We start from the raw sequence: 16,503 nt of genomic DNA on the forward strand, positions 1-16,503 counted from the left end.
GACAGAAAGGTAAGAGAAACTTTTTCAAGGGTTAGTTTTTTGTTCGAAAAATCGTGCACGATTAGAAACACCAGTGGTTAAATAATGGTAACATTAAATGCCTTGATTATAAGGACGTCCTCCTGGGTATCAGAAAGGAAGCATAATAATAATATTTTGACAATGGCTACCACGAAACTTGAGTATAAAGTAGTTTATTCTCTCTCTCTCTCTCTCTCTCTCTCTCTCTCTCTCTCTCTCTCTCTCTCTCTCTCTCTCTCTCTCTCTCTCTCTCTCTCTCTCTCTCTCTCTCTCTCCCCATGGGTGGCATCCGCTTCTGGGGTCATTATTTAAGGTTACTCCACACATTGCCTCATTGAAATTTGTATATTTTAGATAGCAAAATAAGTTCGTGGGTTTTATTTTCAGCATTCGTCTGCTTAGTTTGTGTTGCCAAGACAATCTTAGCAGAAAAAATTGGATACTAATGAGAGAAAATTTGTATTGAATAATATATTTTATATTTCTGCAGTTTTAAGATAAGAATATGAATTTTGAATGAAAAGACAACAGCCCTCTTTTGGAAAATTATCAGCTGACACTACAGTGTAGACGAATTTTTTGAAGGGAAATAGACCTAAAATAAAGTTACGACATTGGCATGAAACCATTAAAAGGTATAAATAAACAATTTTCCATAGTGATGATGCAATTTTGGTATATTGTATTTTTAATCTACCCTACTCTGTAAATAATATTATATCAAAAGCGTTCAAGTTAAGCAATTTCCAAGAGTTCCTAGTAATCATTTTTGTATAATAATTATTATCTAGGTACTTTCAATAATGCCACTAATCACCTTTGCTGTTTATTTCTTAATTATTGTTGTACATTCATCAGAGAGAATTTTTACACAGCTCTTAATAAAAACAGCTAAAACTGAACATTGTATAAAATGAGTAGCCTAATGCTTTCTGTTTAGTTTGATGTATTTGTTTTAAAGCTTATATTTTTAACCTAAATATGCAACAAAAGCCATTGGGGAAAATTTCATAAGTTTTTAAGAAAGATTAATTTTATTTTTTGCTGAATCTTTACTTAATATACATAATATTCAATCGAAGTTCATTTTACAGTATTGCTCATTTAAACTTTTTTGTTATGGTTTGTTGACATATCATCAGCTGTTTTTGACAGAGGGTTTTTAGTTAAAGTCGTGATCTATGAAATTTTACATCTAATTGAAGCTATAACTTTGAAATGACGGCAGATAACAACAATGGTATTTATGAAATATTCATATACTATCATTTCATACCATCAGGTCTTTCATATATACTAAAACTATCGAGAAATGAACAAAATAGTCTACAAAGGCGTCGGAACAATGGGGCTGTGGGTAGTATTGGAACCAGTGTTACTTGTTCCTCTTGTCGTCTTCCTTCAATATTCGAATTATTTTGATGGTTAACTGACTACTCATCTTCATTGTACTGTCTGTAAGTGTCTACTCTGTACATTTGAAGCTCATTAATTAATATATTGGGTAGGTTAAAGCGATATATAAACGCCGCTTGTACAGAAAGTGGTTATAAACAGGAAAGGTTGTCCTAGGCTCTTCAAAACCTCCATTATATTTTATATATACTCATACATAGGCGAAAGTAGCCAATTGCCTAAATATTAAGTCAACCTCACAGTGAAATTCAATGCTTTTAAAAGTGTAAAGTCACATAATACTTTTATTAGTGAAACTGTAGGGTAGAACTATAGAACAGCTCTGCATGGGGTATGATCTTGGAAATTGACTTTTTCTATAGTATTTTGGTTGTTTATCAAGAATTTACCATCATCTTTGTAATTAACCTCAGAACTGATATGTTATTGCATGCTGGTCATCCTGGAATGCTATCACACATGAGCAGTGTTATAGGGGAACTTTTGGTAAAAAGTGGAGTTTCCTTCACTGGGGACTCCCCCTGCTAAGTAACACAGCCCACTAGTTCAGGTTAGGTTAGGTTAGGGTATGTTAGAGTAGTATAGTTCCTTTTAATAATAGGTTTCCTTAGCCAATCCATTCTTGAACATATGGCTCCCTGATGACTTGCGCATGCGCAGAACCATTTCATAACAACAATGTGACAGTCTGGTCTTTCTCCCAGCAATTTCCCCCACCCAAAACTCCTCATTCCCAAAGGGTCCCCAGCCATGTTGGATAGAGATGTGAGGTTAATAATAATTGAACAACAATAAACAACACCATCTCCTTCATCAGCATCACTAAAAGTATTGGAAAAATCATTTTCCAAGGTAATAGTCCGTGCATAACTGTTCTATACTTTTACCAACTGTAGATTAGTTTTTGATAGAACAGATTGTGGCTTGTAGCCAAAAATTCACAGGTAGAGGTGTAACTATGAAGTGTAGCCTGTTTACCTTGGTAGCCTATATTGATTTACAAATTTAATCTTCTTGTTCTCAGCTCAGTTCCATGTTGTTGGTTTCAGTCATTTTCTTGAGAAAAGTAACATATTCAATGTTGTTCTATCTAGCTTAGCTTAACTACCCATGTAGTAGGCCAAATTGTATCATATCCCACAGTTAAAGACCATGAGTTTGACCTCAGAACGGAATAGGTTGCTTTTATGAAAGGACAGTTAATGGCCAATCATATTAATTTGCCTAATGGACCTCAAGATAGCAGACTTCTGTACTTATCAGCTAACATAATATAATTATTTTTGCTACCATTTTAGATTGATACGTTTATAGATATCTATCGCATATTTAATGTTAAGTGTAAAGTACAGGTTATTTTAGGGTAAGAACTGTGTGGAATTACTGATATCTATAAGATATCTAGAAAGTAGTTAAGTGCAGGGTATAATATAGGATCTTCCACACTTAACTGACTGTTACTTATCAGAAAGGCCAGACCCCCAGAGTCTGTTAAGTTTAGGTGCTACTCTGTTGATTTTTATTGTGCCATAGCTGAATAATCCCATATGTGTAGCTATCTCTTAGGTATTTGTACAGAACTTTTTTTTTATGAATAAATAAGTAATGTTGATTCATTTTTTCAGGGAAGGCTTCACCTCAAGGCTAATGGTCATTTTATTACATGCATGAAGACAGCTCAATACAACTCAGAAGTTCTTTCAAAGCATCATTTAGTTCTTTAACTATCCAAAAAAGCCAAAGAAAACTTAACAGTTTTAATAATTGAATCTACCATGTGTAACAGAGCACTACTTTTCTCTTTCATAAGACAAAATCCATATAAAGCATTTAAAGCTGGAACCTCAACCACATAATAAAGAACTAAGACATATCCCACAATAAAGCAACACAGATATGAGGCCCAGTTGCGAGTGTATTGGTTTGGAACAACAGTGGCAAAGCAACAGTTTTGATTGCTTAAATCTTTCACCTTATTTCTTACCTTGTCACAGAGAGATATTCAACTTACAAATAAGATACTTTTGTCTACGCTTTCAGAAGGCACTGTTAAACCCATTAATATGTACTTTGTGTTTTGAGTAAATAGAATCTTAAATCAATAATTAAGTTAATTTGCTGAGAGAGATGAGAACACTGTTCAGGTGTTCGAAAGTTTTTGCTTTCTACTTACAAATAATGAATAACTTATAGGATATACAAGATACTTGACTTATATAAACATTTTCTAAAGTTGTAGGAAATGTATGAAAAACTTGGTGTTTGAAGAAATCTGTACTTAGTTTTTTTTTTTTTTACTTATTCTTATATGAATGACTTGGGTTGTATCGAACTGACTTTATAGATGTATTGGGGTGCCTTCAGTTTGTATTGAAACCACTGGACTTCAGCTTCAAAATGGAAGATTGGATGCACAGTGGGACCTGAGTTAATCACTGAACATTAAAATCTGTAAGTTTACGATTGATTTTTTATCTAGTTTTATAAAGCATCTGAAATATACAAACTCCTCATTTTTTTATATAAGAGTATTTGTTGGCACCTAGGGTACACCAGTGTAAAAAAAAAACTCAGTTTGAATATGTAGGAAAAATGTTTAATAAATAGTTACTATATACATTACATAAATGTTTATCTTGAGTCTGATTTGGCAAAAATATCACCCTATAAAGATTAATTTATATAAATTACTTTCTGTATGTAATGTGCACAAAAACATGACTAGTTTCTGGAAGTAATTAAGTAATGAACTTCTTTTACAGATCTGTTGATAATATTCTTGATGTACAATGCAGTCAAACAATCAATGAAGTGACATACAGTGATGACTAAGTAATCTGAAGTAGGCTCCAGGATGTGAACTTACATTTATAAACTGGCTGTGTGAAACATAACATCAAACCCACTACAAATGGAAGCAGCTGTTTGTAAAAGTTTGTTGTTACAGGTGTAATTATTTCAGTTCTGTGCTCTTCAAGAGTAGTAGAAATTTTGGTGATTTTAAAGCGAGGCTGTGTAGCACAGAAAGCTAATTGTTGCTTTATGATATTAGACTATGTGACCTTAATATAAACCTATAAAGTGGGGATATTGCTCAGACTGTTTTTAAATTTGTAAACTATCAAATTGTTGAAATTGGTTTTAAAGAAAGTTGCTTTTGTAGTTAATTAAAAACTCCTTAGCTTTAAAAGTATAAGTTCTTGAAATGGCATTGTTAGGATGTAATAAGCAGTCTGTTTCAGGTGTTCCAATTTAAGTAATCAGATATCAGAGATCTGCATTAGATATGGTTTGTGAGATGACCTAAATCTAACTTAGATTAATCAGATTTGTGAATTTGCTCTAACATTTTTAAACTCCATTTTCCCCAGGTCATCTTGTCTTGATGATATTCAGTTTTTGAACCCACTGTGGCATTGAATTTAAATTTAGTAACTCGGGTGTAGAGGGAAATCTGATTAGCTCCAGAGCTGATGTTCTGGATTTATTTCAGCAGCAGAATTGGAACAGTTATCTGGCCAGATTCCTTCCCAAAACTGAGAGAAGAATCCAGTCAGAGTTTCAGAGGAAAACCTGTAATTGTAGGACTGAGGCTGTTTGTGCAATATGCTTGAGATACCCTGAAATATTTCATCATTACAGCCATTTAAATCTGCTAAAATTAGTGAGTGAACAACATTAATGCTGTAGTTTGTAGTTCTCATGTAATAGACACTTTATATATCTTGAAATATATCTGTAATATCCGTAATGGTATACATGCTAGTACATTAGTTTCAGGATCTGGGAAGATATACTCTGTAAATATTGTTACAAGCTTTTGAACAGTCTAATTTAGGTAACTACAGGTTTAAAAGTTTTGGTTTTACAGAAACTCAAAATAATGCAGTTTGAAGTTTTTGACAGGGTTCTTGGACAGAATGTAAATGCATAGTGGAATTGAAGTCTGTGGACTATCAGTGCCAATAACTCTTAGAATATTCTTGAAAAGAATGTTCAGTTGATAAAGGATTAACCATTACAATAGGAAAGTGAATGAGGGAAGTAGTACAGTATTTATAACTTATAAATAAAATATTGATATTGTAAGATCTTCAAGTTCTATAAGAGTAATTTAATTTTCTCAGATGTTTCCCCAGTACTGTAGCTATGGGTCATTTCTAGTGTATTTTATAAAATGGTTTGATATTTGATGAGTGCCAATAGCAAGTAAGTTAGAGAGCTGTGTTTTTAAAATGATTAAGCCAACCATGGAAGTACTCAGTGAATTTGGAACAATTAAGAAAGGAGAGAGGTTGGTCTTTATTGGTGCTGAAAGTTTAACCAGATTAGATGAGATTTTGAAATGGTCTTACAATTGTTATAGTCATCCCCTAGCAATCTGAGCTATATAATTCAAATTTGGAACTATTTAGTCTGATTTATTTATTGGAGTTTACTCAAAGCCTCAGTCACTCTCTGATTAGTGAACTTTACTGCACAATTAATCTTTGGCTACTTCAGTTTGTACTGCAAATATAATTATATTAAGATGTCCTTAAAAAAAACAGCAGATGTTCAACTCTGTTCAGAAAAAGACAATGTCCCTGCTGTGCCATTCTTAGTCAGTTAGTAAAAGAGGCCTAGGTATAGGGTGCTCGGGTATATTGTAACTAATTATCTATCTTAATACAGATGACATGGTATTAATGTGTTCTTCATCTTTGCAGAAAAAGATTGGCAATTGACAAGCACAAAAGGAACAAGTTGGATAGAATACTCCAGTCTCATACTACTTGGAATTTCACAGGTCACTGCTACGAAAGAAGAGTGATAACTTTAAGAGGCAACTACATTTTTATTGATGAAATTTGTAGTAGGAGCCAGAATATAGTTTTTTAGAAGTGGTAGTTGTCGTTAAAGACAGAGGATGAAGTAGAAAAACAGTCCCATTGACATCAATGTTAGAAAAAGTGGTACTGTTACTATTAAAATTAGGATAGGATTATTTTTATAGTATTGTACAAGTGCTAGTTTACCAGTGTCCTAACAGGACATATTACTATAAGTTAGGTAGAGTTCAGCTTTGCTTTTTATGATAGCATGAACTTTATTAGTCTATCACAGTGAGGTAATCCACTATCATTCAGCATATAGTTTATTACTTAAACCTGCTGTAGGTTCAGTATTTCATAATGTACATTTCTCATGTGTGTTTATTTAAATTTAATAATTAGTCTTTTCTTAGCTCAGTATTATTCAGGCTACATAGACTTTTTTGCTTTAATTTCTTATCAGCTTCATGATTGGCTCTTAAATAGTATTCATCTATATACATAGTTTTTATACTTAAAACTCATGTTGGTTTAATATTACCCATTAAGCATTTAAACTTTGACTCCTAGTAAGTTGAATATCAACTAACAAATAGCTTATGATGTTTCAGGATATATATACAGTACATAGTTTTCTGTACTGTACTAAGATTATGTATCACTTTTCAGCATGTATCATGATACATAGTTTATTTGCAAAAGAAATTTCTTGATTTGAACCAAAAAGTAGCTCTGTGGGCATCAGGATACATAGCCTTCTTTTATGTAAGATTCTTAATTTTGATGTTGGCTATGAAGGAAACATTTGGTTTTACATTTAAGTTTTGTGTTGAAGTTCAATATTTCAGTGTAGTATATGTTTCAATATGCATAATTTTTTTTATTCTTAGATAGCATATTTCTTTGTTATCAAAAGATCAGGATATTTTGTTTAGTTACAGTAAATATGTTTCAGGATGCATAACTTTTTTACTTTTAATTTCTTAGCAGGTAGATAGGAGGTAGGAGTAGTTCTGTTGAATAGAACCTGTGAAATATAAACTCCTTAGATTAGGTACATTTTTATCTAAAGTACAAAGATTCCCAATAGTTTGCCTCCTAGTAAATTATTCTTAATAGATGAAAAAGCTTCCATCAAAGGAGGGACTATGAGAAAGCTTCTCATATACTCCTTGTAGCCTTAATTCATACTTTGCTTCAGTTGTTGTATTGCATCATTTAATTTTGAACTGAATTTATATAGCTTCTAGGTCTTGCGTTATTGTAATATTGCATAAGGTTTTGTTTGATAGAGGAGGGATATCAGTCTGAAATAGGCCATGTACGTGTTTACATTCTAGTCTAGGAAATTGTTCAGAATTTTGTTTATCAGTTTTAATTCATTTTAATAACAAAAGGAGAAGTTGCCACAATTATCAAATGATTTAATGGTAATATATTTGTAAAATGTTTGCCATGAAAATAACGCACCTTGCTTACCATTTAACATAAAAGTTAGTACACTAAGTGCTGTTGAATATCTTATCAAGAACATTATTACTGTATATGTACCATGACATCTCATTATATTTCAAGACACTTGGCATGTGGGGGTTCCAGATTGTAAGTGTCACTTTAAGTGTAGTTTTGTAAAGTAGACAATAGTATTTTAGATAAGTGATTTAATAAGTAACCTCAAAGCATTACTTTAATGGGAGCTGGTCACAGCTGCCCGTGGTATTTTAGCTTAAGTAATTAGTCATTACTCAAATTGAAAACTGTACAGTTCTGTGAGGATCATTTGATTTTCTGATAACAAATTTTTTAAGTAAATGAATCAGTAAGCAAACTGAAATTCAAAATGTTGCTTTAAAAGGAGTTAGGTATTATTAACAACTGGTATCTTAGTTCTACGAATATTTCAGGGATATAAATGAATTAGTAAATTCTTTGTCCTAAATACCACTATGATAGGTAGACTTTTTCTTTTTTTGGAGAATTCAGTTAATCTTGAGAACCAGACAGTTTTTCGACTAGAGCACTAGATATTTTCCAGACTTTTCATTTTGCTGTAAAAAGGGAAATTAATAGACTTCCTAGCAATTAAGATGGTAGCTATTTAATTAACTGCTATTATTAAGCAAGGTATTCCTTTCCTTGTAAGGTTTGCACAAAGCAAATGATTTAACATGAATGGTGTAAATTTGAGTAACGTTAGGTTAAAGAAGTTGAAGAGCAAAGTGGGAAGAGACAAAAGGAGTTGATTTAAAGTAAAGATATTTGATAGTCTGGAGATTTTTTGTTATAAGTGTACATTCCATAAAAATTACTCTATGAAGCCATATAAGTAGCTTTGTAAAGTAATGGTCATTTCAAGGAATCAGTGAAATTTAGAACAGCCCGGAAGAGTTTGGCAGTGACCTAGGAACAGTATTTCAGTCATCACTGTTCGTAGTATTATTCTGCTAAGGATATCTTTGGCTTTACAAATTACATATGGGAAATTCACTTTAACTTGACTTTATAAGGTTGGAAATTTAAGAATTCCAGTTGCTACAGTGTCTTGACATATGGAGATTTTTTTTATTGCATTTTAAGGTACAAATCATTCATTTTTGTATTGTTAACATGTTTGTTACAATTCCTATTGAATTTGAGTAATGTGATCAAGTTAAGATTCCGTTAACTTTGTTAGAAATTTAACTTTGAATAATGGAAAACTATTGTAATACCAAATTGCACATCGATTTTGTTGTAAAGGACCTCTGTATTTCAGCTATTTACTCAGTTCTTACAGTCTACTAACTTTAGGTAGCTTTGAAGTTACCTAGGGTCCTTTTTAGTATGCTGATGGTACAATAGAGCAAGAATAAGATTGATTACACACACACACACACACACACACACACACACACACACACACACACACTCTCTCTCTCTCTCTCTCTCTCTCTCTCTCTCTCTCTCTCTCTCTCTCTCTCTCTCTCTCTCTCTCTCTCTCTCTCTCTCATTTTATCAAAATCCTTCTAATTTTTTATTTTTCCAGTGAATAAATTTTTAATGAGCAGCAGAATGTTAGGTAAGATTTGATATGATCCATGTGAAAGTTACGAATGTTAGCTCAGTAGTTTGGTTATTTATTTATAATAATAATAATAATAATAATAATAATAATAATAATAATAATAATAATAATAATAATAATAATAATTTTACTGAAATAACTGCCCAGTGCTTTTTGTTCTTTTTTGAAGTCTTGCATACATCCCTGAAGCGTCATTTTATACTCCATACACTGCTGAAGTCTTCCTATGCACTGTTCATACTTAGAAATATCAGTATGCACTCAGCACACTTCACTGGAGGAAACTTTTGTACACTACATACTTTGCTATATTTAGTAGTTCTTAATTCTGTAAGGTATGATATTGTAAATCTTTGAGAGTGAAGTTATTTGTGTGAATTTAAAAGTTTTTTTTTATAGATTTTTGAGGAGTTAATGATTTTTGTACTGATTCAAGTTTTGATTTTTGTCTTAATTCTTGAGAAGTAAGGCTTTTTGTGTTTAGAACTGAGTACTGAGTGAGAACTAGAGCAGTCATTAAATATTAAATCTATAGATATGGGAAGTTCAAAGAAGACTAGACTATTGCTCATTATCAAGGTTTGTAAGCTGAAGTACAGAAGTCCTCCTATATACCGTACTGTATTCATTGTATACTTAAAAAACTGAGAAGAATGTGGATAGAAAACACTTAAAATAAAGGACTCCTTGGAGCCAGCATTGCAGTGCCCCGAGGAGGGAGTGTCCTCAGCAAGAGGTATTACAACCAGTTATCAGCTTCGAAGCCGACTCAGAGAGCTGTTTTCTAAGCTGACAGCTGATTGCCACGATGGGAAAAGCATACATATATACTTCTCCTGTGCTTTCTGAGATGTATTCCAGTTTACTCTGTTACTGTTGAAGCTTGTTAGACCTGTCAAATGTAAAAGGAGTCCATTGTGTATAGGTAGTCCATGGATGTCTGGCAAAGTTACCACTAAGACAAGCTGTAGCCTACGTTTACTCTTATCACTGTGTTGATACATAAGCAAATGCTTGCCTAACATGTCTTATGATCAGGTGTCCTGACCTTGTAGAATTTTGTAGCCAGAATTTTATGTCACACAGATGTATAATGGCCATAAAATCTAGTTCATTATTTCTATGTATAACATAAAAAAAAATCTACATTTTTCGTACATTTCGCCATTTTGTTTTTGGTTTTCATACAAGATTTTCTCCCACGTCTTGTTACAGAACTTGAGTTTATAAGTAGCCGTTTAGAAAACAAGAAACATTAAGCAAAAGGCTGGTGTTTACGATGTATATATTGTCAGGTGTGTTAGTCATTTCATGATTTGGTTTGTAGCTGATAGAATTCTTACCTTATAGCTCTGTGAACAAATTCACTTGTAAATACTTTTGAATAGGGTTATTTAATCTGTCTTCAGTGACTATTGTATCTAAGACTGGCTTATTTTCAGTATGGAGAATTGACTAAAATTACTAGCTAGATGTAAAACTACAGATGCAAATGACTTCAAATTATTTGGTAAGAAAAAGTACTATTCTTGGACATTTTTATTCTGAATTGTCACTTTTACTCGTAAGGTGAGTATTAGGTTCTGTGTTTAAGATACTATTTCTTTGCGAAGTTCAAATGATTTTGTGAAATAATGCAGAAAATTCTAACTTCTTGAGTATAGTTTACTAGAATATGCATTTTTGCCATTATTGGATTTGGTCAAGTTACAGATAAATATTGAATAAGATATACATTATATCTTACCAGATGTCTTCACACATGTGAGTTTATTAGAATATGTGGAGAGTTAAAAGTTTTCCTTTTGGTTGGGTATATAACATTACTTTTCATTACATTTTGGGCACATGCCATCATTTCAAAAGGGGGTACCAGCTTGCAGCTCAAATGCCTGCTCATTTTAGGGTAACACTTCATTTCGTGTACTTGAAATAAAGGAGGGATAAATACCACAATGTCCATGCTTTTAGAGGATGTGTGAGAAGCCTTACAAATTTATAACATCGTCAGTAATTAGGTAAAAACGGGTGTTTAAATGTAAATCTTTGAGCAATATTAATGGATGTATTTGTCCAAGAATGGACAGATCTAAATATATTTGACAAGTTTGCCAAGGTAATGTAAAATAATGGAGCCTTTGTTGTGTTGTGGTGGAAAGGTTATTTTAGTCACCATATACCATACAATAGGGATTGCTGGGAGTTTTGTGGTTGTGTGAAATATCTGGACTTTACAAAATGCAAGAGCTGATTCTTAGAACAGTGGATTTCCATGTGGTTGAGGAACTGCCCTCGTCTGTCAGTCACCTTTGTATTTGAAGGTTTAACTGATATAAAATAATCCCTATGAAAAATTTGGTCAAATTTGCCTGAAGTAAAAGCTTTGGATAAGTTAACAGTAGTTACCCTTTCTTACAGAAGTTACTCAAATAGTAAATGTTGATTTTGAGATGTTTATTTCAGTTTATGATGGTTCATTGATTTCTGGTTATAGCTGGTTTCCAATTAAGGTTTGTAGAAATTGAACTCGGTGTTGGCTTCCAGAATTAGAAATACTTTGTGTCCTTGATTTTATGTGGATATGAAATGATACTGTTTTGAGGAACTGCGTGGCTAGGAGTACATTAATGGTTTTGATGTTTGGTCTTTTAGCTTTGAATTGATTTAGATCTTAACTGGTTTAGCTCTTTCATTTCTGCAAAGTTGTCTTGACAGCCAATACTAACACATGTTAAGAGTTCCATGGAGTGATATTGGATTTTACAGATACCATACCTAACCTTGTGTAACTTGATTTCAGACATGGATCACAATTTATGTTAAGTATTTCCTTGCTTTTGACATTGTTTTGTACTTTACCACTGGAAGTGTCTGCGGGTTTGTGTAGATGTTTTCAAAGCTTTGATCTTCTGGGGTTTTAAAAGGATTGAACTTTTTAATACTTATATGTTAAAGGTATTGAGAAATTATACCGAAGTTGCCCTGTTGAGGTTTTAGCTTAAGTCAAGTCCTTGTTTGTGACAGTAAAATGAAAGACTAAAGTTTGACTTTAATAATTATTGGTAACAAAAAAATTTGTACAACAGCTTGTGATCAATGTTATGTTCTTTAAGCTCATGATATTAACTTTGGTATACAGAAGTCTGATCTGTCAAGGCTATGAGTCTGAGATATATGATGGAAATTTTGAATCAGCATAAGATCCATATATTGTGCTTTCAAGATGGTCTAGTTTTCGACCAAGAAAAAGTTAGTGTCACAGCAGTGGAATATTTAGTATGGAAAGTATTAACTTGTGATAGCTATGTTTGCTATTTGGAAAGAGTTTGTTAGTGATAGTCTGGCATTCACATGTTATTTGCTGACTCAATTTAATATTCAGATATCAGGTTGCAACAGTGGATTTGGTATCCAGTACTTTGTAGATGACTGTGGATTTGCTATTCATAAATCACTAAGTGACAATGGACTTTGATATTCATAAATTAGAAGATGGCAGTGGAATTTGGTGTTTGTTCCAGTAGTAATTCATGACTGTGGAGTTTGACATTCAGCGTGTCTTTGTAAGTTTGAGGTCCAGTTTGTGTGCTTTTCTTTATAATAATCTGGGCTTCAGGTGATAATCTTGGATTATTTTGTCTGTCAGTGTACAATGATAAAATTCGGTATTCATTGCCTCCAATAATAATGTGTACAATGCAGAAGTCTTTGTTCTTGGTATATTTTTATTTAGAAAGTGTGTTATTTTCTGATAGCTTCATATTCATAAAGTATGTTGGTCTGTGATATTTTTGCATTTCATGAAATATATTAGTTTATGATACTTTGACATTTCATGAAATTTTTTTATGGTATTTTGAATTCAGAAAGTTCATTACGAGACCGTTTTGCTCTCAAGAAGTGTGTTATTGTGTGATAGTTTTAGTTTTAGAAAATCTATTAATTCATGATACTTCAAGACATGGAGAAAGCCTGTCTTCATGATACTTCCCCTTCAAAAAATCTTTTTCTGTTTCTTTGCATTGAGGAGGTGTTTTGATTTGTGATAGTTGTGTGGTGTAGAAAATCTGTTAGTTTAAGATATTTTCCTTAGAGAAAGGTTGTTAGTGATAAATGTTCATTGACAGTGTTTGTATGATTGCTTTTGCCTACAGGAGGCCAGTTGGTTTGTTACAGTTTTACTAACAATGTCTGTTAGCTTAGATAATTTTACAATCAAGATGTCTGAATTTGTTAGGTTTTGCCTAGAAAGTCTGTTAGTTTAAGATCCTTATACTGTAGTTAGAAAGTCTGGTAGTTACCAAGCTATTTTCTTGCCCAGGAAGTCTGTTTGTTTGTGGTTTGTTTAGAAGTGCCAGTTTTTGGGATTTTTGTAGTCATTGACTTGTATTATTTGAAAATCCATTCTTGCAGTAATGGCTTAGGATGTCTTGTAGATTGTGAGTTTATGGTAAAAAATTCTGCTGGTTTGTGAGTTTTTGCTGTAAAGTCTGCAAATTTTTGTGCTTTTGTCTAAAAAAATATTTTGTTTTTGGAAAGTGTTCTTTTTCAAGAAGGTATCTATGCAGGAGTTCTCTTGCCCAGAAAGTGTTTAATAGAGAAGAGTTTTTTGTCGAAAAAGTGTTAATTTAGGAGAATTATTTTCTTAGTGTTATTTTTCTTGAGTTTTATTTCCCAGCAAGGGTGTTAGTTGGGGAAGTTATATGCACAGAAAGCCTGTTAAATCAAGGGAGGCCTTTTTACCTGGAAAATCTGTTCATTTGTGATTTTTTTTGGATGAAAAGACTTCATTTTCCAACTAAAAAGTGAGTTGTACTTAGTTTGAAGTTTTGCTAAGGAAATTTGTAAGGTTAGGATAGTATTTTGCTTGGAAAGGGGAGATTTGTTTTGTCTGGAAAATATCAGTAGGCAGGATATATTGTACCAGAATAGAGTGCAAGTTTGGGGGACTTTTCTACACAAAAAGTTTGCCCATTTGGAGAATGTTATATTCAGAACTTGTCAGTTTGGCTGAGTTAAGTATGTAAAAAGTGTATGCGAGTTAGGATAATTTTGTATGTGTTAAGTTTGGGAGAGTTTTCTACACAAATTGTGTTAGTTTGGGAGAGTTTTGTAACTCAAAAGTGTATCAGTTTTGGAGTTTTTGTAAGCAAAAGTGTCATTTTAGGAGAGCTTTGTACCCAGAAAGTTTGTCAGTTTAGATTTTTGTAGCCACATAATGTCAGCGTGGGAGAATTTTGTATGCAAAAAAGTATGCCAGTTGCAGAGAGTTTTGTACCCTAAAAGTTTGTCAGTTTGGAAGACTTTTGTACCCTAAAAGTTTGTCAGTTTGGGAGAGTTTTGTACCCTAAAAGTTTGGCAGTTTGGGAGAGTTTTGTACCTCAAAAGTGTGTCAGTTTAGGAGACTTTTGTATCCTAAAATTTGGTCAGTTTGGGAGAGTTTTGTACCCCAAAAGTGTGTCAGTTGGGAGACTTTTATACCCTAAAAGTATGTCAGCTTGGGAGAGTTTTGTACCCCAAAAGTTTGTCAGTTTGGGAGAGTTTTGTATCCCAAAAGTGTGTTAGTTTGGGAGAGTTTTCTACCCTAAAAGTTTGCCAGGTTAGGACAGTTTTGTATCCCAAAAGTGTGTCAGTTTTGGAGGGTTCTTAGCCCAAAAGTTTACCAGTTTCTGCGAGTTTTGTACCCCAAAAGTATGTCAGTTTGGGAGAGTTTTGTACCCTAAAAATTTGTCAGTTTGGGAGAGTTTCTTACCCCAAAGTATGTCAGTTTGGGAGAGTTTTGTATCCTGAAAGTGTCAGTCTGGGAGAGTTTTTTACCCAAAAAGTTTGGCAGAGTGGGAGAGTTTTGTACCCCAAAAAGTATCATTTGGGAGAGTTTAGCACCCAAAAAAGTATGTCAGTTTGGGAGAATTTTGTAGCTAAAAAGGTTTGTCAGGTTAGGAGAGTTCTGTATCCGAAGTGTGTCAAGTTTGGAATAGTTTTGTACATAAAATGTGTTAGTTTGGAAGAGCTTGATGGCTAGAGTTTTTGATGAACTTGGCTAGTTGTTCAATAAGAAATGAGGCAAAAAGTCAAGAATATATATGACAAAAAAAACTTGCTTAAATTTAAATATATGAAAAGTAGTCTCATTCTCATGGTATGTATGAAAAGACAATGTTAATTGCTCTGTAGCCTTGTTCTAATGATCAGTACAAAGCTGCAGTTTTAAGTGTCCTGTAGCCACGCTTTAGCAAGCATGCAAAACATGGTTTAGTTTGTAGGCCTGCTCTAGCGAGCAGTATGAAATTGTTATTTTTCATAGGCTTGTCACCTTGTGCAATACAAAAAAGAAATTTCCATAGTCCTGTGGCCTTATTTTGATAAGCAAAACAAACGGGAATGTGTAAAGTCTTGTATTTGGTGAGCAATGGGCAAAAGAAGATTAAGCGTTGTAGCACTGTTCTGGTGATCAGAACAGAAGTAGCTTTCATCATCTCGTAAAAACTGGAAGCTGAAAGGTTTCAGATAACGTCCAAACTCCAAAACACCTGATGGAATATTCCCAAAAGTTGTTGGACATTCCTCCCTAATTACCTGGCAATGGGGTGACTTTGTAAGGCATTATCACACGGAACCTGAACTGGCCTGGTGGTCCACGTGTACGGTGAAGGTTGACGTTAGTCCGACCTGCTGTCCTGCTGGGGGAGGAAGAACGGGGCAGGAGGATATTAGCTTTGCACGTCTCTGACCATTTACCTGACTCAATCACTTACATTGAGTGGTGTTAGGCCTATAAGATGAGTTATTTTAAAGGCATTTGGGTCACTTGTCTGCTTTTGGGGTGACTGTATGTGTCACGGTGTAATCGATTGCTTTTGTTGTAACAGAGACCAGAGGACAACTTCTTGTTTTAAATAAATTATACTTCATTGAAGTTTGTTTTTAAATGATTTGTGAGTGTCCTGTAAATCTCTTTTGAATAAGACATCTGGAAAGAATATAAATGAATATTCATACTTAGCAAACTGCTATTAATAAAGTTAGCAGAAAATTAAGTATGAAACTTTAAAGATTAATAAGTTGGAATTTGAACCATGACATTTATTACTGTCGGTTAAATATTTATGTCCCTCAAATGTCATTTTCTTAGAAACAAAGTAAATATATGAATGAAAACTCTTAATTCAGCTAATAATTGTATTCCAA

The 16,503-nt window shown here is 33.2% G+C and overlaps 1 long non-coding RNA gene across 1 annotated transcript; it reads left to right on the top strand.

Annotated features, from left to right (window-relative positions):
- Positions 1-1,206: 1,206 nt before the first annotated feature.
- On the top strand, positions 1,207-16,231 carry LOC136855416 (uncharacterized). The gene is made up of 5 exons (XR_010858024.1): positions 1,207-1,478; positions 3,063-3,888; positions 4,200-4,360; positions 4,934-5,101; positions 6,147-16,231. It is a non-coding gene; the product is annotated as an uncharacterized lncRNA (long non-coding RNA).
- The last annotated feature ends 272 nt before the right edge of the window (positions 16,232-16,503 follow it).

This window comes from Macrobrachium rosenbergii, chromosome 31 (genome assembly GCF_040412425.1).
Source record: "Macrobrachium rosenbergii isolate ZJJX-2024 chromosome 31, ASM4041242v1, whole genome shotgun sequence".
Lineage (NCBI taxonomy): Eukaryota > Metazoa > Arthropoda > Malacostraca > Decapoda > Palaemonidae > Macrobrachium > Macrobrachium rosenbergii.